At 46.5% G+C, this 25,346-nt stretch overlaps 17 non-coding genes across 17 annotated transcripts; all 17 read right to left on the bottom strand.

Annotated features, from left to right (window-relative positions):
• Positions 1-654: 654 nt before the first annotated feature.
• LOC141189488 (U2 spliceosomal RNA) lies at positions 655-845 on the bottom strand. Its single transcript, XR_012263546.1, has one exon. It is a non-coding gene; the product is annotated as a U2 spliceosomal RNA (small nuclear RNA).
• Positions 846-1,964: 1,119 nt separating this feature from the next.
• On the bottom strand, positions 1,965-2,155 carry LOC141189489 (U2 spliceosomal RNA). The gene has a single exon (XR_012263547.1). It is a non-coding gene; the product is annotated as a U2 spliceosomal RNA (small nuclear RNA).
• Positions 2,156-3,274: 1,119 nt separating this feature from the next.
• On the bottom strand, positions 3,275-3,465 carry LOC141189490 (U2 spliceosomal RNA). The gene has a single exon (XR_012263548.1). It is a non-coding gene; the product is annotated as a U2 spliceosomal RNA (small nuclear RNA).
• A 1,121-nt stretch (positions 3,466-4,586) lies between these two features.
• Positions 4,587-4,777, bottom strand: LOC141189491 (U2 spliceosomal RNA). The gene has a single exon (XR_012263549.1). It is a non-coding gene; the product is annotated as a U2 spliceosomal RNA (small nuclear RNA).
• Positions 4,778-5,898: 1,121 nt separating this feature from the next.
• On the bottom strand, positions 5,899-6,089 carry LOC141189492 (U2 spliceosomal RNA). Its single transcript, XR_012263550.1, has one exon. It is a non-coding gene; the product is annotated as a U2 spliceosomal RNA (small nuclear RNA).
• A 1,121-nt stretch (positions 6,090-7,210) lies between these two features.
• Positions 7,211-7,401, bottom strand: LOC141189493 (U2 spliceosomal RNA). Its single transcript, XR_012263551.1, has one exon. It is a non-coding gene; the product is annotated as a U2 spliceosomal RNA (small nuclear RNA).
• A 1,121-nt stretch (positions 7,402-8,522) lies between these two features.
• Positions 8,523-8,713, bottom strand: LOC141185335 (U2 spliceosomal RNA). Its single transcript, XR_012260007.1, has one exon. It is a non-coding gene; the product is annotated as a U2 spliceosomal RNA (small nuclear RNA).
• A 1,125-nt stretch (positions 8,714-9,838) lies between these two features.
• LOC141189494 (U2 spliceosomal RNA) lies at positions 9,839-10,029 on the bottom strand. Its single transcript, XR_012263552.1, has one exon. It is a non-coding gene; the product is annotated as a U2 spliceosomal RNA (small nuclear RNA).
• A 1,120-nt stretch (positions 10,030-11,149) lies between these two features.
• On the bottom strand, positions 11,150-11,340 carry LOC141189495 (U2 spliceosomal RNA). Its single transcript, XR_012263553.1, has one exon. It is a non-coding gene; the product is annotated as a U2 spliceosomal RNA (small nuclear RNA).
• Positions 11,341-12,458: 1,118 nt separating this feature from the next.
• Positions 12,459-12,649, bottom strand: LOC141189497 (U2 spliceosomal RNA). The gene has a single exon (XR_012263555.1). It is a non-coding gene; the product is annotated as a U2 spliceosomal RNA (small nuclear RNA).
• A 1,120-nt stretch (positions 12,650-13,769) lies between these two features.
• LOC141189500 (U2 spliceosomal RNA) lies at positions 13,770-13,960 on the bottom strand. Its single transcript, XR_012263556.1, has one exon. It is a non-coding gene; the product is annotated as a U2 spliceosomal RNA (small nuclear RNA).
• A 1,118-nt stretch (positions 13,961-15,078) lies between these two features.
• On the bottom strand, positions 15,079-15,268 carry LOC141184458 (U2 spliceosomal RNA). Its single transcript, XR_012259211.1, has one exon. It is a non-coding gene; the product is annotated as a U2 spliceosomal RNA (small nuclear RNA).
• A 1,118-nt stretch (positions 15,269-16,386) lies between these two features.
• Positions 16,387-16,577, bottom strand: LOC141189501 (U2 spliceosomal RNA). Its single transcript, XR_012263557.1, has one exon. It is a non-coding gene; the product is annotated as a U2 spliceosomal RNA (small nuclear RNA).
• A 1,121-nt stretch (positions 16,578-17,698) lies between these two features.
• On the bottom strand, positions 17,699-17,889 carry LOC141184275 (U2 spliceosomal RNA). Its single transcript, XR_012259045.1, has one exon. It is a non-coding gene; the product is annotated as a U2 spliceosomal RNA (small nuclear RNA).
• A 1,119-nt stretch (positions 17,890-19,008) lies between these two features.
• Positions 19,009-19,199, bottom strand: LOC141189502 (U2 spliceosomal RNA). The gene has a single exon (XR_012263558.1). It is a non-coding gene; the product is annotated as a U2 spliceosomal RNA (small nuclear RNA).
• A 1,124-nt stretch (positions 19,200-20,323) lies between these two features.
• LOC141184959 (U2 spliceosomal RNA) lies at positions 20,324-20,514 on the bottom strand. The gene has a single exon (XR_012259665.1). It is a non-coding gene; the product is annotated as a U2 spliceosomal RNA (small nuclear RNA).
• Positions 20,515-21,635: 1,121 nt separating this feature from the next.
• LOC141185704 (U2 spliceosomal RNA) lies at positions 21,636-21,829 on the bottom strand. The gene has a single exon (XR_012260338.1). It is a non-coding gene; the product is annotated as a U2 spliceosomal RNA (small nuclear RNA).
• Positions 21,830-25,346: the final 3,517 nt, after the last annotated feature.

A 25,346-nucleotide genomic window follows, 5' to 3' on the forward strand; every position in this document is an offset into this window, starting at 1 on the left:
GGATGGCTGAATGTCACTGAGAAGCTCACAGAGACCGCCATAAGCAACAGTTTAAAAGAATGCCACAGACTAATCAACCAAACTTTTTGGGTTGGTTTCTCTTTTATAGTCTGCAGGCATTAAATGAAAGAAGTCAGTGTTCCAGCAGAGGGAGACAACGTTTCAGAAAAGGCATTGTAGCAAACCAAAAAAGAAATTTTAAGCGCAGCAGAGTAACCAGCTCACATACCTGTTAGCTCAGGTGAGTTTAAAAGGCTGCTGTTGATAACAAGGGCATTTGCTAAATAGATGGTGTGTGTGCAACAATATACTGAAAGGTCAATTATATTGTGCAGCTTATCTCACCACCTGTAGTTATTTAGGTGAAAGCTCCAAAATGCTTGCCTAATATGTCTGTTTATCCAAAAGGAAGTATAGAGGGAGAGCTAGATAGATAGCATTGCATTACATTACATTACATGGCAATGCAATGCAGAGTTGCTGAAGTTGAACCAAAATGAGCTTGTCATCTGGCTTCTGCAACTTTTAACATGAAAAATCCAATGAGGAGAAGAAAAGCAAAGCCAAAGAGTCCATCCCAAAATCCGACAAACAAGCAAAATGAACAAAAAGCATTGAATTCAATTCTTTCTGATTTTAGAAACTGCATTAAAGAAGGGGTGCACCGGTCCTGGAGATACTGCAATACCAGGTCAATGCGTGGAGTGGACAGAGCAAGCTCTTTTTCCATCTCCCTGTTCTAAAAATCCATTTAATATATGGTCCCCAGATAGGGGACGTATCAGATATTAAACTGATAAGAACAGATACTACACTTGATCTTAGCCAAAAGGCCGAGAAGCGATAACCAGAATTGGTTTCCGACTACGGTGCCACCCAAGGATTCTGAAAAGTCCATTTGTGGAGATGGCCACCTGGACTCCCGTTAAGAAGACATGCTGTCAACCTCTAGATCCCTCACATGCCTGCACTTTTCGGCTTGCTGCTGCTGCAATCCACGCGTTTTAGATCTGCATAACTCCACCTCTTTTAGCACAGTACCCTCAACCCCCGGCTGTTCCCACCCGCCTCAACACCGTTGGAAGGGAGGAGAACCAATTAAGGCGGGGGGGGGTGGAACGAGCAGCTGTCTACCCTTAGCAGGAGGGTTGCTGATTAATTACCTCTCCTGCTGCTGCTGCTGCTGGCTGTCCAGCAGCAGACTGAAGGTGGCTGCTGCTGTGCGCAGGTATATAAAGGCTCAGAGCCTATTATGACACGCGCAGCCAGCGTTCCATTGCCACATTCCGTCTACTGCAGGCGGGATACCTGGATGGCTGAATGTCACTGAGAAGCTCACAGAGACCGCCATAAGCAACAGTTTAAAAGAATGCCACAGACTAATCAACCAAACTTTTTGGGTTGGTTTCTCTTTTATAGTCTGCAGGCATTAAATGAAAGAAGTCAGTGTTCCAGCAGAGGGAGACAACGTTTCAGAAAAGGCATTGTAGCAAACCAAAAAAGAAATTTTAAGCGCAGCAGAGTAACCAGCTCACATACCTGTTAGCTCAGGTGAGTTTAAAAGGCTGCTGTTGATAACAAGGGCATTTGCTAAATAGATGGTGTGTGTGCAACATTATACTGAAAGGTCAATTATATTGTGCAGCTTATCTCACCACCTGTAGTTATTTAGGTGAAAGCTCCAAAATGCTTGCCTAATATGTCTGTTTATCCAAAAGGAAGTATAGAGGGAGAGCTAGATAGATAGCATTGCATTACATTACATTACATGGCAATGCAATGCACAGTTGCTGAAGTTGAACCAAAATGAGCTTGTCATCTGGCTTCTGCAACTTTTAACATGAAAAATCCAATGAGGAGAAGAAAAGCAAAGCCAAAGAGTCCATCCCAAAATCCGACAAACAAGCAAAATGAACAAAAAGCATTGAATTCAATTCTTTCTGATTTTAGAAACTGCATTAAAGAAGGGGTGCACCGGTCCTGGAGATACTGCAATACCAGGTCAATGCGTGGAGTGGACAGAGCAAGCTCTTTTTCCATCTCCCTGTTCTAAAAATCCATTTAATATATGGTCCCCAGATAGGGGACGTATCAGATATTAAACTGATAAGAACAGATACTACACTTGATCTTAGCCAAAAGGCCGAGAAGCGATAACCAGAATTGGTTTCCGACTACGGTGCCACCCAAGGATTCTGAAAAGTCCATTTGTGGAGATGGCCACCTGGACTCCCGTTAAGAAGACATGCTGTCAACCTCTAGATCCCTCACATGCCTGCACTTTTCGGCTTGCTGCTGCTGCAATCCACGCGTTTTAGATCTGCATAACTCCACCTCTTTTAGCACAGTACCCTCAACCCCCGGCTGTTCCCACCCGCCTCAACACCGTTGGAAGGGAGGAGAACCAATTAAGGCGGGGGGGGGTGGAACGAGCAGCTGTCTACCCTTAGCAGGAGGGTTGCTGATTAATTACCTCTCCTGCTGCTGCTGCTGCTGGCTGTCCAGCAGCAGACTGAAGGTGGCTGCTGCTGTGCGCAGGTATATAAAGGCTCAGAGCCTATTATGACACGCGCAGCCAGCGTTCCATTGCCACATTCCGTCTACTGCAGGCGGGATACCTGGATGGCTGAATGTCACTGAGAAGCTCACAGAGACAGCCATAAGCAACAGTTTAAAAGAATGCCACAGACTAATCAACCAAACTTTTTGGGTTGGTTTCTCTTTTATAGTCTGCAGGCATTAAATGAAAGAAGTCAGTGTTCCAGCAGAGGGAGACAACGTTTCAGAAAAGGCATTGTAGCAAACCAAAAAAGAAATTTTAAGCGCAGCAGAGTAACCAGCTCACATACCTGTTAGCTCAGGTGAGTTTAAAAGGCTGCTGTTGATAACAAGGGCATTTGCTAAATAGATGGTGTGTGTGCAACAATAAACTGAAAGGTCAATTATAATGTGCAGCTTATCTCACCACCTGTAGTTATTTAGGTGAAAGCTCCAAAATGCTTGCCTAATATGTCTGTTTATCCAAAAGGAAGTATAGAGGGAGAGCTAGATAGATAGCATTGCATTACATTACATTACATGGCAATGCAATGCACAGTTGCTGAAGTTGAACCAAAATGAGCTTGTCATCTGGCTTCTGCAACTTTTAACATGAAAAATCCAATGAGGAGAAGAAAAGCAAAGCCAAAGAGTCCATCCCAAAATCCGACAAACAAGCAAAATGAACAAAAAGCATTGAATTCAATTCTTTCTGATTTTAGAAACTGCATTAAAGAAGGGGTGCACCGGTCCTGGAGATACTGCAATACCAGGTCAATGCGTGGAGTGGACAGAGCAAGCTCTTTTTCCATCTCCCTGTTCTAAAAATCCATTTAATATATGGTCCCCAGATAGGGGACGTATCAGATATTAAACTGATAAGAACAGATACTACACTTGATCTTAGCCAAAAGGCCGAGAAGCGATAACCAGAATTGGTTTCCGACTACGGTGCCACCCAAGGATTCTGAAAAGTCCATTTGTGGAGATGGCCACCTGGACTCCCGTTAAGAAGACATGCTGTCAACCTCTAGATCCCTCACATGCCTGCACTTTTCGGCTTGCTGCTGCTGCAATCCACGCGTTTTAGATCTGCATAACTCCACCTCTTTTAGCACAGTACCCTCAACCCCCGGCTGTTCCCACCCGCCTCAACACCGTTGGAAGGGAGGAGAACCAATTAAGGCGGGGGGGGGGGTGGAACGAGCAGCTGTCTACCCTTAGCAGGAGGGTTGCTGATTAATTACCTCTCCTGCTGCTGCTGCTGCTGGCTGTCCAGCAGCAGACTGAAGGTGGCTGCTGCTGTGCGCAGGTATATAAAGGCTCAGAGCCTATTATGACACGCGCAGCCAGCGTTCCATTGCCACATTCCGTCTACTGCAGGCGGGATACCTGGATGGCTGAATGTCACTGAGAAGCTCACAGAGACCGCCATAAGCAACAGTTTAAAAGAATGCAACAGACTAATCAACCAAACTTTTTGGGTTGGTTTCTCTTTTATAGTCTGCAGGCATTAAATGAAAGAAGTCAGTGTTCCAGCAGAGGGAGACAACGTTTCAGAAAAGGCATTGTAGCAAACCAAAAAAGAAATTTTAAGCGCAGCAGAGTAACCAGCTCACATACCTGTTAGCTCAGGTGAGTTTAAAAGGCTGCTGTTGATAACAAGGGCATTTGCTAAATAGATGGTGTGTGTGCAACAATATACTGAAAGGTCAATTATATTGTGCAGCTTATCTCACCACCTGTAGTTATTTAGGTGAAAGCTCCAAAATGCTTGCCTAATATGTCTGTTTATCCAAAAGGAAGTATAGAGGGAGAGCTAGATAGATAGCATTGCATTACATTACATTACATGGCAATGCAATGCACAGTTGCTGAAGTTGAACCAAAATGAGCTTGTCATCTGGCTTCTGCAACTATTAACATGAAAAATCCAATGAGGAGAAGAAAAGCAAAGCCAAAGAGTCCATCCCAAAATCCGACAAACAAGCAAAATGAACAAAAAGCATTGAATTCAATTCTTTCTGATTTTAGAAACTGCATTAAAGAAGGGGTGCACCGGTCCTGGAGATACTGCAATACCAGGTCAATGCGTGGAGTGGACAGAGCAAGCTCTTTTTCCATCTCCCTGTTCTAAAAATCCATTTAATATATGGTCCCCAGATAGGGGACGTATCAGATATTAAACTGATAAGAACAGATACTACACTTGATCTTAGCCAAAAGGCCGAGAAGCGATAACCAGAATTGGTTTCCGACTACGGTGCCACCCAAGGATTCTGAAAAGTCCATTTGTGGAGATGGCCACCTGGACTCCCGTTAAGAAGACATGCTGTCAACCTCTAGATCCCTCACATGCCTGCACTTTTCGGCTTGCTGCTGCTGCAATCCACGCGTTTTAGATCTGCATAACTCCACCTCTTTTAGCACAGTACCCTCAACCCCCGGCTGTTCCCACCCGCCTCAACACCGTTGGAAGGGAGGAGAACCAATTAAGGCGGGGGGGGGGGTGGAACGAGCAGCTGTCTACCCTTAGCAGGAGGGTTGCTGATTAATTACCTCTCCTGCTGCTGCTGCTGCTGGCTGTCCAGCAGCAGACTGAAGGTGGCTGCTGCTGTGCGCAGGTATATAAAGGCTCAGAGCCTATTATGACACGCGCAGCCAGCGTTCCATTGCCACATTCCGTCTACTGCAGGCGGGATACCTGGATGGCTGAATGTCACTGAGAAGCTCACAGAGACCGCCATAAGCAACAGTTTAAAAGAATGCCACAGACTAATCAACCAAACTTTTTGGGTTGGTTTCTCTTTTATAGTCTGCAGGCATTAAATGAAAGAAGTCAGTGTTCCAGCAGAGGGAGACAACGTTTCAGAAAAGGCATTGTAGCAAACCAAAAAAGAAATTTTAAGCGCAGCAGAGTAACCAGCTCACATACCTGTTAGCTCAGGTGAGTTTAAAAGGCTGCTGTTGATAACAAGGGCATTTGCTAAATAGATGGTGTGTGTGCAACAATATACTGAAAGGTCAATTATATTGTGCAGCTTATCTCACCACCTGTAGTTATTTAGGTGAAAGCTCCAAAATGCTTGCCTAATATGTCTGTTTATCCAAAAGGAAGTATAGAGGGAGAGCTAGATAGATAGCATTGCATTACATTACATTACATGGCAATGCAATGCACAGTTGCTGAAGTTGAACCAAAATGAGCTTGTCATCTGGCTTCTGCAACTTTTAACATGAAAAATCCAATGAGGAGAAGAAAAGCAAAGCCAAAGAGTCCATCCCAAAATCCGACAAACAAGCAAAATGAACAAAAAGCATTGAATTCAATTCTTTCTGATTTTAGAAACTGCATTAAAGAAGGGGTGCACCGGTCCTGGAGATACTGCAATACCAGGTCAATGCGTGGAGTGGACAGAGCAAGCTCTTTTTCCATCTCCCTGTTCTAAAAATCCATTTAATATATGGTCCCCAGATAGGGGACGTATCAGATATTAAACTGATAAGAACAGATACTACACTTGATCTTAGCCAAAAGGCCGAGAAGCGATAACCAGAATTGGTTTCCGACTACGGTGCCACCCAAGGATTCTGAAAAGTCCATTTGTGGAGATGGCCACCTGGACTCCCGTTAAGAAGACATGCTGTCAACCTCTAGATCCCTCACATGCCTGCACTTTTCGGCTTGCTGCTGCTGCAATCCACGCGTTTTAGATCTGCATAACTCCACCTCTTTTAGCACAGTACCCTCAACCCCCGGCTGTTCCCACCCGCCTCAACACCGTTGGAAGGGAGGAGAACCAATTAAGGCGGGGGGGGGGGTGGAACGAGCAGCTGTCTACCCTTAGCAGGAGGGTTGCTGATTAATTACCTCTCCTGCTGCTGCTGCTGCTGGCTGTCCAGCAGCAGACTGAAGGTGGCTGCTGCTGTGCGCAGGTATATAAAGGCTCAGAGCCTATTATGACACGCGCAGCCAGCGTTCCATTGCCACATTCCGTCTACTGCGGGCGGGATACCTGGATGGCTGAATGTCACTGAGAAGCTCACAGAGACCGCCATAAGCAACAGTTTAAAAGAATGCCACAGACTAATCAACCAAACTTTTTGGGTTGGTTTCTCTTTTATAGTCTGCAGGCATTAAATGAAAGAAGTCAGTGTTCTAGCAGAGGGAGACAACGTTTCAGAAAAGGCATTGTAGCAAACCAAAAAAGAAATTTTAAGCGCAGCAGAGTAACCAGCTCACATACCTGTTAGCTCAGGTGAGTTTAAAAGGCTGCTGTTGATAACAAGGGCATTTGCTAAATAGATGATGTGTGTGCAACAATATACTGAAAGGTCAATTATATTGTGCAGCTTATCTCACCACCTGTAGTTATTTAGGTGAAAGCTCCAAAATGCTTGCCTAATATGTCTGTTTATCCAAAAGGAAGTATAGAGGGAGAGCTAGATAGATAGCATTGCATTACATTACATTACATGGCAATGCAATGCACAGTTGCTGAAGTTGAACCAAAATGAGCTTGTCATCTGGCTTCTGCAACTTTTAACATGAAAAATCCAATGAGGAGAAGAAAAGCAAAGCCAAAGTGTCCATCCCAAAATCCGACAAACAAGCAAAATGAACAAAAAGCATTGAATTCAATTCTTTCTGATTTTAGAAACTGCATTAAAGAAGGGGTGCACCGGTCCTGGAGATACTGCAATACCAGGTCAATGCGTGGAGTGGACAGAGCAAGCTCTTTTTCCATCTCCCTGTTCTAAAAATCCATTTAATATATGGTCCCCAGATAGGGGACGTATCAGATATTAAACTGATAAGAACAGATACTACACTTGATCTTAGCCAAAAGGCCGAGAAGCGATAACCAGAATTGGTTTCCGACTACGGTGCCACCCAAGGATTCTGAAAAGTCCATTTGTGGAGATGGCCACCTGGACTCCCGTTAAGAAGACATGCTGTCAACCTCTAGATCCCTCACATGCCTGCACTTTTCGGCTTGCTGCTGCTGCAATCCACGCGTTTTAGATCTGCATAACTCCACCTCTTTTAGCACAGTACCCTCAACCCCCGGCTGTTCCCACCCGCCTCAACACCGTTGGAAGGGAGGAGAACCAATTAAGGCGGGGGGGGGGGTGGAACGAGCAGCTGTCTACCCTTAGCAGGAGGGTTGCTGATTAAGTACCTCTCCTGCTGCTGCTGCTGCTGGCTGTCCAGCAGCAGACTGAAGGTGGCTGCTGCTGTGCGCAGATATATAAAGGCTCAGAGCCTATTATGACACGCGCAGCCAGCGTTCCATTGCCACATTCCGTCTACTGCAGGCGGGATACCTGGATGGCTGAATGTCACTGAGAAGCTCACAGAGACCGCCATAAGCAACAGTTTAAAAGAATGCCACAGACTAATCAACCAAACTTTTTGGGTTGGTTTCTCTTTTATAGTCTGCAGGCATTAAATGAAAGAAGTCAGTGTTCCAGCAGAGGGAGACAACGTTTCAGAAAAGGCATTGTAGCAAACCAAAAAAGAAATTTTAAGCGCAGCAGAGTAACCAGCTCACATACCTGTTAGCTCAGGTGAGTTTAAAAGGCTGCTGTTGATAACAAGGGCATTTGCTAAATAGATGGTGTGTGTGCAACAATATACTGAAAGGTCAATTATATTGTGCAGCTTATCTCACCACCTGTAGTTATTTAGGTGAAAGCTCCAAAATGCTTGCCTAATATGTCTGTTTATCCAAAAGGAAGTATAGAGGGAGAGCTAGATAGATAGCATTGCATTACATTACATTACATGGCAATGCAATGCACAGTTGCTGAAGTTGAACCAAAATGAGCTTGTCATCTGGCTTCTGCAACTTTTAACATGAAAAATCCAATGAGGAGAAGAAAAGCAAAGCCAAAGAGTCCATCCCAAAATCCGACAAACAAGCAAAATGAACAAAAAGCATTGAATTCAATTCTTTCTGATTTTAGAAACTGCATTAAAGAAGGGGTGCACCGGTCCTGGAGATACTGGAATACCAGGTCAATGCGTGGAGTGGACAGAGCAAGCTCTTTTTCCATATCCCTGTTCTAAAAATCCATTTAATATATGGTCCCCAGATAGGGGACGTATCAGATATTAAACTGATAAGAACAGATACTACACTTGATCTTAGCCAAAAGGCCGAGAAGCGATAACCAGAATTGGTTTCCGACTACGGTGCCACCCAAGGATTCTGAAAAGTCCATTTGTGGAGATGGCCACCTGGACTCCCGTTAAGAAGACATGCTGTCAACCTCTAGATCCCTCACATGCCTGCACTTTTCGGCTTGCTGCTGCTGCAATCCACGCGTTATAGATCTGCATAACTCCACCTCTTTTAGCACAGTACCCTCAACCCCCGGCTGTTCCCACCCGCCTCAACACCGTTGGAAGGGAGGAGAACCAATTAAGGCGGGGGGGGGGGGGGGTGGAACGAGCAGCTGTCTACCCTTAGCAGGAGGGTTGCTGATTAATTACCTCTCCTGCTGCTGCTGCTGCTGGCTGTCCAGCAGCAGACTGAAGGTGGCTGCTGCTGTGCGCAGGTATATAAAGGCTCAGAGCCTATTATGACACGCGCAGCCAGCGTTCCATTGCCACATTCCGTCTACTGCAGGCGGGATACCTGGATGGCTGAATGTCACTGAGAAGCTCACAGAGACCGCCATAAGCAACAGTTTAAAAGAATGCCACAGACTAATCAACCAAACTTTTTGGGTTGGTTTCTCTTTTATAGTCTGCAGGCATTAAATGAAAGAAGTCAGTGTTCCAGCAGAGGGAGACAACGTTTCAGAAAAGGCATTGTAGCAAACCAAAAAAGAAATTTTAAGCGCAGCAGAGTAACCAGCTCACATACCTGTTAGCTCAGGTGAGTTTAAAAGGCTGCTGTTGATAACAAGGGCATTTGCTAAATAGATGGTGTGTGTGCAACAATATACTGAAAGGTCAATTATATTGTGCAGCTTATCTCACCACCTGTAGTTATTTAGGTGAAAGCTCCAAAATGCTTGCCTAATATGTCTGTTTATCCAAAAGGAAGTATAGAGGGAGAGCTAGATAGATAGCATTGCATTACATTACATTACATGGCAATGCAATGCAGAGTTGCTGAAGTTGAACCAAAATGAGCTTGTCATCTGGCTTCTGCAACTTTTAACATGAAAAATCCAATGAGGAGAAGAAAAGCAAAGCCAAAGAGTCCATCCCAAAATCCGACAAACAAGCAAAATGAACAAAAAGCATTGAATTCAATTCTTTCTGATTTTAGAAACTGCATTAAAGAAGGGGTGCACCGGTCCTGGAGATACTGCAATACCAGGTCAATGCGTGGAGTGGACAGAGCAAGCTCTTTTTCCATCTCCCTGTTCTAAAAATCCATTTAATATATGGTCCCCAGATAGGGGACGTATCAGATATTAAACTGATAAGAACAGATACTACACTTGATCTTAGCCAAAAGGCCGAGAAGCGATAACCAGAATTGGTTTCCGACTACGGTGCCACCCAAGGATTCTGAAAAGTCCATTTGTGGAGATGGCCACCTGGACTCCCGTTAAGAAGACATGCTGTCAACCTCTAGATCCCTCACATGCCTGCACTTTTCGGCTTGCTGCTGCTGCAATCCACGCGTTTTAGATCTGCATAACTCCACCTCTTTTAGCACAGTACCCTCAACCCCCAGCTGTTCCCACCCGCCTCAACACCGTTGGAAGGGAGGAGAACCAATTAAGGCGGGGGGGGGGTGGAACGAGCAGCTGTCTACCCTTAGCAGGAGGGTTGCTGATTAATTACCTCTCCTGCTGCTGCTGCTGCTGGCTGTCCAGCAGCAGACTGAAGGTGGCTGCTGCTGTGCGCAGGTATATAAAGGCTCAGAGCCTATTATGACACGCGCAGCCAGCGTTCCATTGCCACATTCCGACTACTGCAGGCGGGATACCTGGATGGCTGAATGTCACTGAGAAGCTCACAGAGACCGCCATAAGCAACAGTTTAAAAGAATGCCACAGACTAATCAACCAAACTTTTTGGGTTGGTTTCTCTTTTATAGTCTGCAGGCATTAAATGAAAGAAGTCAGTGTTCCAGCAGAGGGAGACAACGTTTCAGAAAAGGCATTGTAGCAAACCAAAAAAGAAATTTTAAGCGCAGCAGAGTAACCAGCTCACATACCTGTTAGCTCAGGTGAGTTTAAAAGGCTGCTGTTGATAACAAGGGCATTTGCTAAATAGATGGTGTGTGTGCAACAATATACTGAAAGGTCAATTATATTGTGCAGCTTATCTCACCACCTGTAGTTATTTAGGTGAAAGCTCCAAAATGCTTGCCTAATATGTCTGTTTATCCAAAAGGAAGTATAGAGGGAGAGCTAGATAGATAGCATTGCATTACATTACATTACATGGCAATGCAATGCACAGTTGCTGAAGTTGAACCAAAATGAGCTTGTCATCTGGCTTCTGCAACTTTTAACATGAAAAATCCAATGAGGAGAAGAAAAGCAAAGCCAAAGAGTCCATCCCAAAATCCGACAAACAAGCAAAATGAACAAAAAGCATTGAATTCAATTCTTTCTGATTTTAGAAACTGCATTAAAGAAGGGGTGCACCGGTCCTGGAGATACTGCAATACCAGGTCAATGCGTGGAGTGGACAGAGCAAGCTCTTTTTCCATCTCCCTGTTCTAAAAATCCATTTAATATATGGTCCCCAGATAGGGGACGTATCAGATATTAAACTGATAAGAACAGATACTACACTTGATCTTAGCCAAAAGGCCGAGAAGCGATAACCAGAATTGGTTTCCGACTACGGTGCCACCCAAGGATTCTGAAAAGTCCATTTGTGGAGATGGCCACCTGGACTCCCGTTAAGAAGACATGCTGTCAACCTCTAGATCCCTCACATGCCTGCACTTTTCGGCTTGCGGCTGCTGCAATCCACGCGTTTTAGATCTGCATAACTCCACCTCTTTTAGCACAGTACCCTCAACCCCCGGCTGTTCCCAACCGCCTCAACACCGTTGGAAGGGAGGAGAACCAATTAAGGCGGGGGGGGTGGAACGAGCAGCTGTCTACCCTTAGCAGGAGGGTTGCTGATTAATTACCTCTCCTGCTGCTGCTGCTGCTGGCTGTCCAGCAGCAGACTGAAGGTGGCTGCTGCTGTGCGCAGGTATATAAAGGCTCAGAGCCTATTATGACACGCGCAGCCAGCGTTCCATTGCCACATTCCATCTACTGCAGGCGGGATACCTGGATGGCTGAATGTCACTGAGAAGCTCACAGAGACCGCCATAAGCAACAGTTTAAAAGAATGCCACAGACTAATCAACCAAACTTTTTGGGTTGGTTTCTCTTTTATAGTCTGCAGGCATTAAATGAAAGAAGTCAGTGTTCCAGCAGAGGGAGACAACGTTTCAGAAAAGGCATTGTAGCAAACCAAAAAAGAAATTTTAAGCGCAGCAGAGTAACCAGCTCACATACCTGTTAGCTCAGGTGAGTTTAAAAGGCTGCTGTTGATAACAAGGGCATTTGCTAAATAGATGGTGTGTGTGCAACAATATACTGAAAGGTCAATTATATTGTGCAGCTTATCTCACCACCTGTAGTTATTTAGGTGAAAGCTCCAAAATGCTTGCCTAATATGTCTGTTTATCCAAAAGGAAGTATAGAGGGAGAGCTAGATAGATAGCATTGCATTACATTACATTACATGGCAATGCAATGCAGAGTTGCTGAAGTTGAACCAAAATGAGCTTGTCATCTGGCTTCTGCAACTTTTAACATGAAAAATCCAATGAGGAGAAGAAAAGCAAAGCCAAAGAGTCCATCCCAAAATCCGACAAACAAGCAAAATGAACAAAAAGCATTGAATTCAATTCTTTCTGATTTTAGAAACTGCATTAAAGAAGGGGTGCACCGGTCCTGGAGATACTGCAATACCAGGTCAATGCGTGGAGTGGACAGAGCAAGCTCTTTTTCCATCTCCCTGTTCTAAAAATCCATTTAATATATGGTCCCCAGATAGGGGACGTATCAGATATTAAACTGATAAGAACAGATACTACACTTGATCTTAGCCAAAAGGCCGAGAAGCGATAACCAGAATTGGTTTCCGACTACGGTGCCACCCAAGGATTCTGAAAAGTCCATTTGTGGAGATGGCCACCTGGACTCCCGTTAAGAAGACATGCTGTCAACCTCTAGATCCCTCACATGCCTGCACTTTTCGGCTTGCTGCTGCTGCAATCCACGCGTTTTAGATCTGCATAACTCCACCTCTTTTAGCACAGTACCCTCAACCCCCAGCTGTTCCCACCCGCCTCAACACCGTTGGAAGGGAGGAGAACCAATTAAGGCGGGGGGGGGGTGGAACGAGCAGCTGTCTACCCTTAGCAGGAGGGTTGCTGATTAATTACCTCTCCTGCTGCTGCTGCTGCTGGCTGTCCAGCAGCAGACTGAAGGTGGCTGCTGCTGTGCGCAGGTATATAAAGGCTCAGAGCCTATTATGACACGCGCAGCCAGCGTTCCATTGCCACATTCCGACTACTGCAGGCGGGATACCTGGATGGCTGAATGTCACTGAGAAGCTCACAGAGACCGCCATAAGCAACAGTTTAAAAGAATGCCACAGACTAATCAACCAAACTTTTTGGGTTGGTTTCTCTTTTATAGTCTGCAGGCATTAAATGAAAGAAGTCAGTGTTCCAGCAGAGGGAGACAACGTTTCAGAAAAGGCATTGTAGCAAACCAAAAAAGAAATTTTAAGCGCAGCAGAGTAACCAGCTCACATACCTGTTAGCTCAGGTGAGTTTAAAAGGCTGCTGTTGATAACAAGGGCATTTGCTAAATAGATGGTGTGTGTGCAACAATATACTGAAAGGTCAATTATATTGTGCAGCTTATCTCACCACCTGTAGTTATTTAGGTGAAAGCTCCAAAATGCTTGCCTAATATGTCTGTTTATCCAAAAGGAAGTATAGAGGGAGAGCTAGATAGATAGCATTGCATTACATTACATTACATGGCAATGCAATGCACAGTTGCTGAAGTTGAACCAAAATGAGCTTGTCATCTGGCTTCTGCAACTTTTAACATGAAAAATCCAATGAGGAGAAGAAAAGCAAAGCCAAAGAGTCCATCCCAAAATCCGACAAACAAGCAAAATGAACAAAAAGCATTGAATTCAATTCTTTCTGATTTTAGAAACTGCATTAAAGAAGGGGTGCACCGGTCCTGGAGATACTGCAATACCAGGTCAATGCGTGGAGTGGACAGAGCAAGCTCTTTTTCCATCTCCCTGTTCTAAAAATCCATTTAATATATGGTCCCCAGATAGGGGACGTATCAGATATTAAACTGATAAGAACAGATACTACACTTGATCTTAGCCAAAAGGCCGAGAAGCGATAACCAGAATTGGTTTCCGACTACGGTGCCACCCAAGGATTCTGAAAAGTCCATTTGTGGAGATGGCCACCTGGACTCCCGTTAAGAAGACATGCTGTCAACCTCTAGATCCCTCACATGCCTGCACTTTTCGGCTTGCGGCTGCTGCAATCCACGCGTTTTAGATCTGCATAACTCCACCTCTTTTAGCACAGTACCCTCAACCCCCGGCTGTTCCCACCCGCCTCAACACCGTTGGAAGGGAGGAGAACCAATTAAGGCGGGGGGGGTGGAACGAGCAACTGTCTACCCTTAGCAGGAGGGTTGCTGATTAATTACCTCTCCTGCTGCTGCTGCTGCTGGCTGTCCAGCAGCAGACTGAAGGTGGCTGCTGCTGTGCGCAGGTATATAAAGGCTCAGAGCCTATTATGACACGCGCAGCCAGCGTTCCATTGCCACATTCCGTCTACTGCAGGCGGGATACCTGGATGGCTGAATGTCACTGAGAAGCTCACAGAGACCGCCATAAGCAACAGTTTAAAAGAATGCCACAGACTAATCAACCAAACTTTTTGGGTTGGTTTCTCTTTTATAGTCTGCAGGCATTAAATGAAAGAAGTCAGTGTTCCAGCAGAGGGAGACAACGTTTCAGAAAAGGCATTGTAGCAAACCAAAAAAGAAATTTTAAGCGCAGCAGAGTAACCAGCTCACATACCTGTTAGCTCAGGTGAGTTTAAAAGGCTGCTGTTGATAACAAGGGCATTTGCTAAATAGATGGTGTGTGTGCAACAATATACTGAAAGGTCAATTATATTGTGCAGCTTATCTCACCACCTGTAGTTATTTAGGTGAAAGCTCCAAAATGCTTGCCTAATATGTCTGTTTATCCAAAAGGAAGTATAGAGGGAGAGCTAGAAAGATAGCATTGCATTACATTACATTACATGGCAATGCAATGCACAGTTGCTGAAGTTGAACCAAAATGAGCTTGTCATCTGGCTTCTGCAACTTTTAACATGAAAAATCCAATGAGGAGAAGAAAAGCAAAGCCAAAGAGTCCATCCCAAAATCCGACAAACAAGCAAAATGAACAAAAAGCATTGAATTCAATTCTTTCTGATTTTAGAAACTGCATTAAAGAAGGGGTGCACCGGTCCTGGAGATACTGCAATACCAGGTCAATGCGTGGAGTGGACAGAGCAAGCTCTTTTTCCATCTCCCTGTTCTAAAAATCCATTTAATATATGTCCCCAGATAGGGGACGTATCAGATATTAAACTGATAAGAACAGATACTACACTTGATCTTAGCCAAAAGGCCGAGAAGCGATAACCAGAATTGGTTTCCGACTACGGTGCCACCCAAGGATTCTGAAAAGTCCATTTGTGGAGATGGCCACCTGGACTCCCGTTAAGAAGACATGCTGTCAACCTCTAGATCCCTCACATGCCTACACTTTTCGGCTTGCTGCTGCTGCAATCCACGCTTTTTAGATCTGCATAACTCCACCTCTTTTAGCACAGTACCCTCAACCCCCGGCTGTTCCCACCCGCCTCAACACCGTTGGAAGGGAGGAGAACCAATTAAGGCGGGGGGGGGGGAACGAGCAGCTGTCTACCCTTAGCAGGAGGGTTGCTGATTAATTACCTCTCCTGCTGCTGCTGCTGCTGGCTGTCCAGCAGCAGACTGAAGGTGGCTGCTGCTGTGCGCAGGTATATAAAGGCTCAGAGCCTATTATGACACGCGCAGCCAGCGTTCCATTGCCACATTCCATCTACTGCAGGCGGGATACCTGGATGGCTGAATGTCACTGAGAAGCTCACAGAGACCGCCATAAGCAACAGTTTAAAAGAATGCCACAGACTAATCAACCAAACTTTTTGGGTTGGTTTCTCTTTTATAGTCTGCAGGCATTAAATGAAAGAAGTCAGTGTTCCAGCAGAGGGAGACAACGTTTCAGAAAAGGCATTGTAGCAAACCAAAAAAGAAATTTTAAGCGCAGCAGAGTAACCAGCTCACATACCTGTTAGCTCAGGTGAGTTTAAAAGGCTGCTGTTGATAACAAGGGCATTTGCTAAATAGATGGTGTGTGTGCAACAATATACTGAAAGGTCAATTATATTGTGCAGCTTATCTCACCACCTGTAGTTATTTAGGTGAAAGCTCCAAAATGCTTGCCTAATATGTCTGTTTATCCAAAAGGAAGTTTAGAGGGAGAGCTAGATAGATAGCATTGCATTACATTACATTACATGGCAATGCAATGCACAGTTGCTGAAGTTGAACCAAAATGAGCTTGTCATCTGGCTTCTGCAACTTTTAACATGAAAAATCCAATGAGGAGAAGAAAAGCAAAGCCAAAGAGTCCATCCCAAAATCCGACAAACAAGCAAAATGAACAAAAAGCATTGAATTCAATTCTTTCTGATTTTAGAAACTGCATTAAAGAAGGGGTGCACCGGTCCTGGAGATACTGCAATACCAGGTCAATGCGTGGAGTGGACAGAGCAAGCTCTTTTTCCATCTCCCTGTTCTAAAAATCCATTTAATATATGGTCCCCAGATAGGGGACGTATCAGATATTAAACTGATAAGAACAGATACTACACTTGATCTTAGCCAAAAGGCCGAGAAGCGATAACCAGAATTGGTTTCCGACTACGGTGCCACCCAAGGATTCTGAAAAGTCCATTTGTGGAGATGGCCACCTGGACTCCCGTTAAGAAGACATGCTGTCAACCTCTAGATCCCTCACATGCCTGCACTTTTCGGCTTGCTGCTGCTGCAATCCACGCGTTTTAGATCTGCATAACTCCACCTCTTTTAGCACAGTACCCTCAACCCCCGGCTGTTCCCACCCGCCTCAACACCGTTGGAAGGGAGGAGAACCAATTAAGGCGGGGGGGGGGGTGGAACGAGCAGCTGTCTACCCTTAGCAGGAGGGTTGCTGATTAATTACCTCTCCTGCTGCTGCTGCTGCTGGCTGTCCAGCAGCAGACTGAAGGTGGCTGCTGCTGTGCGCAGGTATATAAAGGCTCAGAGCCTATTATGACACGCGCAGCCAGCGTTCCATTGCCACATTCCGTCTACTGCAGGCGGGATACCTGGATGGCTGAATGTCACTGAGAAGCTCACAGAGACCGCCATAAGCAACAGTTTAAAAGAATGCCACAGACTAATCAACCAAACTTTTTGGGTTGGTTTCTCTTTTATAGTCTGCAGGCATTAAATGAAAGAAGTCAGTGTTCCAGTAGAGGGAGACAACGTTTCAGAAAAGGCATTGTAGCAAACCAAAAAAGAAATTTTAAGCGCAGCAGAGTAACCAGCTCACATACCTGTTAGCTCAGGTGAGTTTAAAAGGCTGCTGTTGATAACAAGGGCATTTGCTAAATAGATGGTGTGTGTGCAACAATATACTGAAAGGTCAATTATATTGTGCAGCTTATCTCACCACCTGTAGTTATTTAGGTGAAAGCTCCAAAATGCTTGCCTAATATGTCTGTTTATCCAAAAGGAAGTATAGAGGGAGAGCTAGATAGATAGCATTGCATTACATTACATTACATGGCAATGCAATGCACAGTTGCTGAAGTTGAACCAAAATGAGCTTGTCATCTGGCTTCTGCAACTTTTAACATGAAAAATCCAATGAGGAGAAGAAAAGCAAAGCCAAAGAGTCCATGCCAAAATCCGACAAACAAGCAAAATGAACAAAAAGCATTGAATTCAATTCTTTCTGATTTTAGAAACTGCATTAAAGAATCGGTGCACCGGTCCTGGAGATACTGCAATACCAGGTCAATGCGTGGAGTGGACAGAGCAAGCTCTTTTTCCATCTCCCTGTTCTAAAAATCCATTTAATATATGGTCCCCAGATAGGGGACGTATCAGATATTAAACTGATAAGAACAGATACTACACTTGATCTTAGCCAAAAGGCCGAGAAGCGATAACCAGAATTGGTTTCCGACTACGGTGCCACCCAAGGATTCTGAAAAGTCCATTTGTGGAGATGGCCACCTGGACTTCCGTTAAGAAGACATGCTGTCAACCTCTAGATCCCTCACATGCCTGCACTTTTCGGCTTGCTGCTGCTGCAATCCACGCGTTTTAGATCTGCATAACTCCATCTCTTTTAGCACAGTACCCTCAACCCCCGGCTGTTCCCACCCGCCTCAACACCGTTGGAAGGGAGGAGAACCAATTAAGGCGGGGGGGGGTGGAACGAGCAGCTGTCTACCCTTAGCAGGAGGGTTGCTGATTAATTACCTCTCCTGCTGCTGCTGCTGCTGGCTGTCCAGCAGCAGACTGAACGTGGCTGCTGCTGTGCGCAGGTATATAAAGGCTCAGAGCCTATTATGACACGCGCAGCCAGCGTTCCATTGCCACATTCCGTCTACTGCAGGCGGGATACCTGGATGGCTGAATGTCACTGAGAAGCTCACAGAGACCGCCATAAGCAACAGTTTAAAAGAATGCCACAGACTAATCAACCAAACTTTTTGGGTTGGTTTCTCTTTTATAGTCTGCAGGCATTAAATGAAAGAAGTCAGTGTTCCAGCAGAGGGAGACAACGTTTCAGAAAAGGCATTGTAGCAAACCAAAAAAGAAATTTTAAGCGCAGCAGAGTAACCAGCTCACATACCTGTTAGCTCAGGTGAGTTTAAAAGGCTGCTGTTGATAACAAGGGCATTTGCTAAATAGATGGTGTGTGTGCAACAATATACTGAAAGGTCAATTATATTGTGCAGCTTATCTCACCACCTGTAGTTATTTAGGTGAAAGCTCCAAAATGCTTGCCTAATATGTCTGTTTATCCAAAAGGAAGTATAGAGGGAGAGCTAGATAGATAGCATTGCATTACATTACATTACATGGCAATGCAATGCACAGTTGCTGAAGTTGAACCAAAATGAGCTTGTCATCTGGCTTCTGCAACTTTTAACATGAAAAATCCAATGAGGAGAAGAAAAGCAAAGCCAAAGAGTCCATCCCAAAATCCGACAAACAAGCAAAATGAACAAAAAGCATTGAATTCAATTCTTTCTGATTTTAGAAACTGCATTAAAGAAGGGGTGCACCGGTCCTGGAGATACTGCAATACCAGGTCAATGCGTGGAGTGGACAGAGCAAGCTCTTTTTCCATCTCCCTGTTCTAAAAATCCATTTAATATATGGTCCCCAGATAGGGGACGTATCAGATATTAAACTGATAAGAACAGATACTACACTTGATCTTAGCCAAAAGGCCGAGAAGCGATAACCAGAATTGGTTTCCGACTACGGTGCCACCCAAGGATTCTGAAAAGTCCATTTGTGGAGATGGCCACCTGGACTCCCGTTAAGAAGACATGCTGTCAACCTCTAGATCCCTCACATGCCTGCACTTTTCGGCTTGCTGCTGCTGCAATCCACGCGTTTTAGATCTGCATAACTCCACCTCTTTTAGCACAGTACCCTCAACCCCCGGCTGTTCCCACCCGCCTCAACACCGTTGGAAGGGAGGAGAACCAATTAAGGCGGGGGGGGGGGGGGTGGAACGAGCAGCTGTCTACCCTTAGCAGGAGGGTTGCTGATTAATTACCTCTCCTGCTGCTGCTGCTGCTGGCTGTCCAGCAGCAGACTGAAGGTGGCTGCTGCTGTGCGCAGGTATATAAAGGCTCAGAGCCTATTATGACACGCGCAGCCAGCGTTCCATTGCCACATTCCGTCTACTGCAGGCGGGATACCTGGATGGCTGAATGTCACTGAGAAGCTCACAGAGACCGCCATAAGCAACAGTTTAAAAGAATGCCACAGACTAATCAACCAAACTTTTTGGGTTGGTTTCTCTTTTATAGTCTGCAGGCATTAAATGAAAGAAGTCAGTGTTCCAGCAGAGGGAGACAACGTTTCAGAAAAGGCATTGTAGCAAACCAAAAAAGAAATTTTAAGCGCAGCAGAGTAACCAGCTCACATACCTGTTAGCTCAGGTGAGTTTAAAAGGCTGCTGTTGATAACAAGGGCATTTGCTAAATAGATGGTGTGTGTGCAACAATATACTGAAAGGTCAATTATATTGTGCAGCTTATCTCACCACCTGTAGTTATTTAGGTGAAAGCTCCAAAATGCTTGCCTAATATGTCTGTTTATCCAAAAGGAAGTATAGAGGGAGAGCTAGATAGATAGCATTGCATTACATTACATTACATGGCAATGCAATGCACAGTTGCTGAAGTTGAACCAAAATGAGCTTGTCATCTGGCTTCTGCAACTTTTAACATGAAAAATCCAATGAGGAGAAGAAAAGCAAAGCCAAAGAGTCCATCCCAAAATCCGACAAACAAGCAAAATGAACAAAAAGCATTGAATTCAATTCTTTCTGATTTTAGAAACTGCATTAAAGAAGGGGTGCACCGGTCCTGGAGATACTGCAATACCAGGTCAATGCGTGGAGTGGACAGAGCAAGCTCTTTTTCCATCTCCCTGTTCTAAAAATCCATTTAATATATGGTCCCCAGATAGGGGACGTATCAGATATTAAACTGATAAGAACCGATACTACACTTGATCTTAGCCAAAAGGCCGAGAAGCGATAACCAGAATTGGTTTCCGACTACGGTGCCACCCAAGGATTCTGAAAAGTCCATTTGTGGAGATGGCCACCTGGACTCCCGTTAAGAAGACATGCTGTCAACCTCTAGATCCCTCACATGCCTGCACTTTTCGGCTTGCTGCTGCTGCAATCCACGCGTTTTTTATCTGCATAACTCCACCTCTTTTAGCACAGTACCCTCAACCCCCGGCTGTTCCCACCCGCCTCAACACCGTTGGAAGGGAGGAGAACCAATTAAGGCGGGGGGGGGGGTGGAACGAGCAGCTGTCTACCCTTAGCAGGAGGGTTGCTGATTAATTACCTCTCCTGCTGCTGCTGCTGCTGGCTGTCCAGCAGCAGACTGAAGGTGGCTGCTGCTGTGCGCAGGTATATAAAGGCTCAGAGCCTATTATGACACGCGCAGCCAGCGTTCCATTGCCACATTCCGTCTACTGCAGGCGGGATACCTGGATGGCTGAATGTCACTGAGAAGCTCACAGAGACCGCCATAAGCAACAGTTTAAAAGAATGCCACAGACTAATCAACCAAACTTTTTGGGTTGGTTTCTCTTTTATAGTCTGCAGGCATTAAATGAAAGAAGTCAGTGTTCCAGCAGAGGGAGACAACGTTTCAGAAAAGGCATTGTAGCAAACCAAAAAAGAAATTTTAAGCGCAGCAGAGTAACCAGCTCACATACCTGTTAGCTCAGGTGAGTTTAAAAGGCTGCTGTTGATAACAAGGGCATTTGCTAAATAGATGGTGTGTGTGCAACAATATACTGAAAGGTCAATTATATTGTGCAGCTTATCTCACCACCTGTAGTTATTTAGGTGAAAGCTCCAAAATGCTTGCCTAATATGTCTGTTTATCCAAAAGGAAGTATAGAGGGAGAGCTAGATAGATAGCATTGCATTACATTACATTACATGGCAATGCAATGCACAGTTGCTGAAGTTGAACCAAAATGAGCTTGTCATCTGGCTTCTGCAACTTTTAACATGAAAAATCCAATGAGGAGAAGAAAAGCAAAGCCAAAGAGTCCATCCCAAAATCCGACAAACAAGCAAAATGAACAAAAAGCATTGAATTCAATTCTTTCTGATTTTAGAAACTGCATTAAAGAAGGGGTGCACCGGTCCTGGAGATACTGCAATACCAGGTCAATGCGTGGAGTGGACAGAGCAAGCTCTTTTTCCATCTCCCTGTTCTAAAAATCCATTTAATATATGGTCCCCAGATAGGGGACGTATCAGATATTAAACTGATAAGAACAGATTTTTTTGATTGAATATATCTTTTATTAGCACAAAAAATAAGTTAACAGACAGTGTACAGTGCCGCAGCCCAGTACACACAGAATTCTACATCACATTTACATAGCATGAGGATACGACGCACTAACTAGACACATCACACCCCTATGCTACACAAAACACTCAATATGAAAGAAAAAGCATGTCAATCAATACAGTACGACGAACCGTGATAAGGGATGGGGATTGGGAAAAAGGGGATGGGGAGGGGAAAATCACAGGCCCGAAGCTTTATTAAAAGACAAGACACATAAGGGGAGAGGGGGAGGAGGGGTTTAGTCCTCATCCTCGTCCTCCGGACCGTCCACGATGGAATAGTCTCTGAGCAGGCTGTGGATCAGCCTGCGGCAGTCCTGGATGGACATCCTCTCCCTCCTCAAGATGAGCCGGTTCCTGGCGACCCAAACGGCATCCTTGAAGCAGTTCATAAGGCGCCAAGCCTCCTGGATGGCTCCGACGGTATGAACCCCAGGGAAGAGTCCGTAAAGCACAGAATGGTGCGATAGGCTCGCCCTGGGGACAGAGTTCCTCAGGTCGTCCTCAAGGGCAGTCAACAGGCGCTGTGCAAATCCGCAGTCCCAAAAAGTGTGCAAAGATGTTTCCTCCACGAAGGGGCACCTTGGGCAGTACCGGGTCTTGCACAGGTTCCGGGCATGCATGAATGACCGGACGGGCAGTCCGCCCTGAATCGCCATCCACGACAAGTCCTTGTGCCCGTTGGTCAGCCTGTCAGACGACACATTTGTCCACACAGTCTCCAGCGTGTCCTGGTGAAGTCCTGTGATGTTCTCCACGTCATCCTTGGCTCTGATGAGCTTGTGGATAGTTTTGGGCTTCCACAAGTCGGGCTTGAGTCCCTCCAGTTGATGTTCCCCCACAAATCGAACGACGTCTCCGTAGAACCATGGCGTCGTCCAGTTGTAGGGGAAGGAGCTGTCCCACTTGTCCCAGCCGAGTCGCCTCCAAAGAGGAAGCAGGAAGAAGCGAGACATGGACCTGCCCGCGGAGCCATTCTTGACTTGCAAAGTCCGGCGGACACAATCACACACAAAAGAGGATCGCAGGAGGGTGGGGATATCTGGAACGCCCTTCCCACCCTTGCGAGGCTCCTTGTACATGACGGCCCGCCTGACTCTGTCCATCTTGGATCCCCAGACAAAGTGAAACACTGTCCTGGTAATGGCCCTGCACACAGTGACGTGTGGGGGCCAGGCCTGCGCCGTGTACTGCAAGACGGGCAGGACCTCATTACGCAGGACGAGTGCCTTACCCTCACAAGTGAGGTGTCTGAGGCTCCAGAGTCCGATCCGTTGCTTCACCTTGGCCAAGCGTTCTTGCCAGGACTTGAGGGCCGCTCCTTCCTTCCCGAACCAGACTCCCAGCACCTTGAGGAAATCCGGTTGAATGTTGAAGGGGAAGGGGGCGGAGGAGGCCGGCTGCCAATCCCCGAAGAGCATGGCTTCCGACTTCCTGCAGTTGACTTTGGCCCCTGAAGCCCGGCCGAACCTCTCACACGTCTGGACGAGGGCGTCGACTGAACCACGATCAGCGCAGAAGACGGTGACGTCGTCCATGTAGAGCGAGCACTTGACCTCGTGTCGTCCCGGACCCGGTGCGGTGATCCCTCTGATCTCTCCATTCTGCCGGATAGCCTCTGCGAAGAGTTCTATAACACAAACAAAAAGAAGAGGTGATAGAGGGCAGCCTTGTCTGACCCCAGAGAGGACAGGGAAGGGGTCAGTCTTCCAGCCTTTCACCAACACCGAGCTGTGGATATCAAAATACATCAAACGGACATACGAACAAAACATGTTACCCAAACCTAACCGGTGCAGAGCTCGGCCCATGAACTCGTGGGAAACCCGGTCGAAGGCCTTCTCCTGATCCAAGGAGACCAGGGCCGCGTGTGCGCGGCGGACCTTGATGTACTCGACCGTGTCCCGCACGAGAGCGAGGCTGTCTGCGATGCGACGTCCAGGGATGCCGCAGGTCTGGTCCGGGTGGATGATCCGTCCGATGACCGTCTTAAGTCGTGTCGCCATCGTCTTGGCCAGGATCTTGTAGTCCACGTTGAGCAGAGTGATGGGACGCCAATTCCTCAGGTCGCAACTCTCTCCCTTCCGCTTGTACAGGATCGTGACCATTCCTTCCCTCAAAGATGGAGGCATTCTACCCTCCACCACCATCTCCTCGTACAGGTCCAACAGGTCCGGACAGATGAGGTCTCCCAGCGCTACATAGAGCTCCGCTGGAAGACCATCACTGCCCGGGGTCCTGCCGGTCCTAAAGGATTTAGCGGCAGAGAGCAATTCGCCCACCATCAGAGGTTTGTCCAAGGCTGCCGTGCCTGCAGGATCAAGATGGTTAGTGATACCTGACAGGAAGTTATCAGCAGCGTCGGGGTCGGTAGTCTTGTGGGAGTAGAGTTCGCTGTAGAAGTCGCTGACGACCCTCATCACGTCCTCCTTCCCACGTCGCATGTTTCCGCTCTCGTCTCGCAGCTCGTTCAGGGGCGTGTGACCGGCATGAAGTTTCCTGAAAAAGAATGAGTTACATTTCTCACCCTTCTCCAGATTCTCCACTTTGGAACGGAAGACGATTCGCTTGGACTCCTCCTCAAAGTGCCTTTTCAGGCTCTTCTTGGTCTCCTCCAGCTCCTCCCTCACGTCCCAGCCACAGTGAAGAAGGTCCTGCAGCGACCGCAGCTCGCGCTGCAGCCCTCTGAAGTCCCTCCTCTTCTCACACGCCTGTTGTCGACCCTTGGCCTGAAAGAAACAGCGAAACTCAAGTTTAACATATTCCCACCAATCAGAGACTGTTTGGAAGCTACCCTTGTAGGACTGCCACATTGCGTAGGCTGCTCTCAGCTCCTCCACGACTTCATCCTGAGCCAGCAGAGCACAATTCAGCTTCCAGGAGCCGGGGCCGGACGGAAAACCGTCGCCGAGGACACCTTGTAAGTGAATGGCTCTGTGGTCGGAGAAGAAGCAGGGGACCATCGAGTGCCTACTCTGCCTGACTGCCCGAGAGGTGAACACAAAGTCAATCCTGGACGGAGTGAGCCATCCGGTCGGCTCCACGAATAGTTCGTGGAGCCTCTCCCCATGGAGCCCACCACGTCCTGAAGAGAGGCCTCGGTTACCATCTCGATGAGCAGCTTGGACGTGATGTCCAACTTGGCAGATGTGCCAGAACTACGACCATCCTCCTCGATGGGGCAGTTGAAATCCCCGGCCATCACTAAGGTCCTGGTGGTGGCAAGCTGAGCCGCAGGGTCTGGAAAAGCTCCAAACGCTCATTCTTCAGTGGGGACGCATACACGTTGATGAACCTGACAGGTTCTCCCGCCCAGTTGCCATCTACAACAAGAGCCCTGCCGCAGATGAGCTCCTGGACTGACTCAAGCGTGAATGCGCCCCCCCTGATCAGAATTGCGACCCCTGCAGACTTGCAGTCACCCCCACCGGACCAGTAGGATGGACCGTGGGACCACTCCCTGGCCAGATGTTTGAAGGACCTA

Source organism: Phyllobates terribilis, unplaced genomic scaffold (genome assembly GCF_046119375.1).
Source record: "Phyllobates terribilis strain yellow unplaced genomic scaffold, ASM4611937v1 Scaffold_40__1_contigs__length_11209783, whole genome shotgun sequence".
NCBI lineage: Eukaryota > Metazoa > Chordata > Amphibia > Anura > Dendrobatidae > Phyllobates > Phyllobates terribilis.